Source organism: Nannospalax galili, unplaced genomic scaffold, assembly GCF_000622305.1.
Source record: "Nannospalax galili isolate Female #2095 unplaced genomic scaffold, S.galili_v1.0 scaffold28, whole genome shotgun sequence".
Taxonomy (NCBI): domain Eukaryota; kingdom Metazoa; phylum Chordata; class Mammalia; order Rodentia; family Spalacidae; genus Nannospalax; species Nannospalax galili.
The window spans coordinates 2,115,101-2,119,267 of record NW_008359594.1 but is presented as its reverse complement, the minus strand read 5'-3'; positions in this window follow the sequence as shown (position 1 = coordinate 2,119,267).

Here is a 4,167-nt window from a genome sequence, read left to right as displayed (position 1 = left end):
TTTTTCTCTTTTTGAGACAGGGTCTCCCTGTAGCCCCAGCTGTCCTGGAATTCACTATGTAGACCAGGCTGGCCTTGAACTCACAGAGATCCACCTGCCTCTGCCTCCCGAGTGCTGGGATTAAAGGCATGCGCCACCCCACCCGGCATATTAGCACTTTTTATCATTGTAAAGCAAAAAGGATCCAGAGCCTTAGAAATGGATATATCATACATTTTGGTCTGTCTAATGGAATAACTCAGAGCCATTAATAAGGGTGTATATATACATGGAAGGGTGTACCAAAATATTAACAATAGCAGTTTCTTGGTGATAACTTTTCAGGCTATTTCAGTTTTCTACTTATTTACATTTTCCAAAATAGTGACATTTAACATATACATGTCAGTAACATAAATGCATAATTTCAAATGTTCTATACATATTTTAAATAGAGAGGTAAAGAAAGTTTAAAAGGCCAGTACATATTTATTGCTATTTTTTGTTTTGCTTTATTTTGTGTGTTTGTGTGTGTATGCCTGTTAGTGCATGTATGCATGTATGTGTGCAGATGGCCCATGTATGTCGTGACACTTCCTATATCACTCTCCACCTTATTTTTTGAGAGAGTCTCTTGCTGAACCTGGAGCTTGCAGATTCAGCTAGTCTGGCTGGCCAGCAAACCCCAGGAATTCTCTTGTGCCCACCTCCCCAGTGTTAGGATTATAGGTATATACTGTCAAACCCATCTTTTTACATGACTGTTGGGTATTGAATTCAGGTCCTCATGCCTGCACAGCCAAGCACTTTACTGAGCCAGTTTCCCAACTCCTGGTTTGGTTTGGTTTGATTTGGTTAGGTTTTGATTTGTTTTTAATCACAAAAGGACATGTAAAATAGATGTGGCTCAGAGGCTGAATTACAAATACGTGAACTTCAGGCAGCTAATTCAACTAACACTTTTGAAGTTTTATCCTGCTTTAGAAAAAAGAAGTCCTCCCCAGCACAAGATGAGTAAGGGCCCTTGACGCTTTGGACTTGGATTAGGGGAATCTTAGGCAGGTGTTCCCTCCTCTGGCTTGCCTGATAGAGGGCCATTCTCTGCAGAGCACTACAGTATGAATCAAGACTTCCCTGTCCAAATTCTAGGCATTATAGGGGTGCTCTTTCCAGGAGAAATTAATGGAAACAAGAGCCTGATTCTCTTTAGGGTTTCCATAATCAATTAATGCATTGTAATATTTTGAATAGCCTGGAATCAATAGTTCATCTCCCTGGTTACATTTAAGTCTCATCTTGCAGGACATGAAAAATTAAGTAGTAATAAACACAGTCCTTCAGACCTCATGGGCCAAGAGGAGACAGCCTGTGGGGAGATTCTTTAACAGTTACAAATATGCTGCTTCTGCTAAAACCCTTGGGCTCTGTTTAGAGAGGATGAAGTAAAATCTGAAAGGAGACTGTGCTGGTAGATAAACAGGAGGTAGGTGCTGAAGAGATGGCTCAGCAGTTAAGAGCATTGGCTGCTCTTCAGAAGACCCCAGTTTGGTTCCCAGCACCCACATGAAGGCTAACAACCATCTGTAACTCCAGTTCCAGGGGATCTGACACCCTGTTGCCTCCAAAGGCATTGCACACACGTGGTACACATAGATACATGCAGGTAAAACATTCATACACATAAAATAAAAATAATAAACAAATAAGCTTGGTGAGATGGCTCAGCAGGTAAAGGCATTTGCTGCCAAGTCTGACAATTGAGTGCGATCCCAGGAACTCATGTGGTAGAAGGAGAGAACCAGCTCCCACATGAAGGTTGTCCTTCTACCTCCACATGAAGACCTCTACATATGAGCCATGGCATGTATACACATACCTACCTATACAGAAATACACCCAATAAATATACTAAAATAATTATTTTAAAAAATAAACTATAGCCAAGCATGATGATACATGCCTTTAATCCCAGCACTTGGGAGGCAGAGGCAGGAAGATCTCTGTGAGTTCAAGCCAGCCTGGTCTACACAGCTAGTTCTAGGCTAGCTGGGGCTACAGGGAGACCCTGTCTCAAAAATTAAAAAAAAAAAAAATAAGTAAATAATTAAATAAACTATAATATAAAAGTAAATTTTAAAAAACTTTTTAAAAGAAAAAGAAAACCAGAGAAGGGCTAAATTGGCTCCCTGAGTCACTCTCTGGAGAACGTGTGACCAGTCACTTCCTATGAGATATGAGCCTTTATTTTTTTGTGTGTCAAAAGGTGTTGGACAGGGTTCAGGTTTTCCATCATTCAGACTTCATTCCAACAATGTGTGAAGGAGTTTGATAACTCAAAGGGACTAAAGGGTCAAGGAGCTCATGGGTGTGAGGGCAGAACAAACTGAGTATCACAATGACCTGACCATGGGGAAGTTGAGTGGGTTACCTGGGCTTCATGAAGTGGAATGGAGAAGGGCAGGAGAAGCATTCTGTCTCAGGTGAGGGACTGACTTCTCTTCTACTTTGTAAATATAATACTTTATGTCTTTTAATTTCCCTCTGGGTTTCCAAGAATCCCAAATCTAGTCTTGGTCTGGGCTCTCCCAGAAGCAAACACTTTGAACAAGGATTCCAAGACAAGTGCTTGATGTTGGAGTTGATCCCAGGAAGCAGGAAAAGAGGCTTGGGGAAAGGAGAGGGAAGGAAAACAGTTACCATGTAGGCAACCAAAGTTCAGTCTCTCTGGGAACTCTGGGAACCTCAGCATCATCCCAACCCTGCTGAAGATTTATTCAAGGTATTTCTGGGGGCACTAGCTCTCTGGCACATCCAGCTAGTGTTGTGCATGGCTGACACACCCCCATGCTAGAAGGTTGCAAATGCTGGGAATCAAATCTCCAACTTTTAGTTTTGACTATTCATGTTCTGTGTAGGATATTCATTGTGTCCTTAATTCTGTCCATTTCCTCTTTTTTTTGGTCTTTTTGAGACAGGGTCTCCCTGTTAGCCCCAGCTGTCCTGGAACTCACTATGTAGACCAAGCTGGCCTTGAACTCACAGAGCTCTGCCTGCCTCTGCCTCCCAAGTGCTGGGATTAAAGGCGTGCGCCACCACGCCAGCTCCTCTTTTTTAAAAAAAATATTTTATTTGTTATTTTTACTTTATGTGTATGCGTGTATTGCCTGCATGTAGGTAAGTGCACCCGTGTCGTGCAATGCCCGTGGAGGACAGAAGAGGCTGTTGGATCCCCTGGGACTGGAGTTACAAACAGTTATTAGCTGCCATGTGGGTGCTGGGATTCTATTCTGGATCTTCTGTAAGAACAGCCAGTGTTCTTAACCACTGAGCCATCTCTCCAGCCCCCCATTTCCTCTTTTTGCAGTAACAGTTTTCACTGGACACACAAACACCTAAGCAGAGACTGTCTTTTCTAACACCCCTTGTAAGTAGGCCCAGTAATTAGGATGCAGGCAATGGGGTACACCTGGAAGAGATGTACATCACTTCTTGCTTTGCCTTTATGAGGCTACATTCTCCCCCATGCCACTCCCTGCCTCTCCTGGTGGCAAGCTGGGACCCAAACAACATGGACTGAGTCATGGCAGTCACATGGTGAAGGAGCCACCTTTCTGCTCCTGAGCATATTTCCTAACTACTGTATAAGAGAGAAAGAAACTTTTCTAATACCATCACTATATTTCCCTTTGTTCTATCAACTTGTTCCCTAACCTGCACACTCTTCTCTCTGGACAATTTATTTTTCCTTGTGGCCTTTATTGTTTTACTCTTACTGGATTATGTCCTTCTTGGGAAAAGCAAGTCATTTACAAAAAAAAAGGAAAGAAAAAAGTGAAGAACAACTAAACCTCTGTCATTAGTATTTGCCTTATTCATGGCTGTCAGTCATGCTTTAAGTCATCTATTTTGGGGGAAGGTTCTGCCAACAATAAATAAAGCTGAACAGTAGTCAAAATGATGAAAACAGGTTTTATCCAGTAACTTCTGACAGAAGGAAAAAAACAAAAACAAAAAAGCCAAGCTCCACTGCAGTTTGTGTAGAGGTGACTGAGCATTTTAAAAGAAGGAAGTGGGGAAGGGAGTGAACCGTTCTAAAGGGACAATTTGCAGAGAGTTGCATAAATGAGATTAGGCCAACTTTGTCTGCTAACTGGCCATTGTCGAGGTTGGAATTCTCTCCTCCCTGGC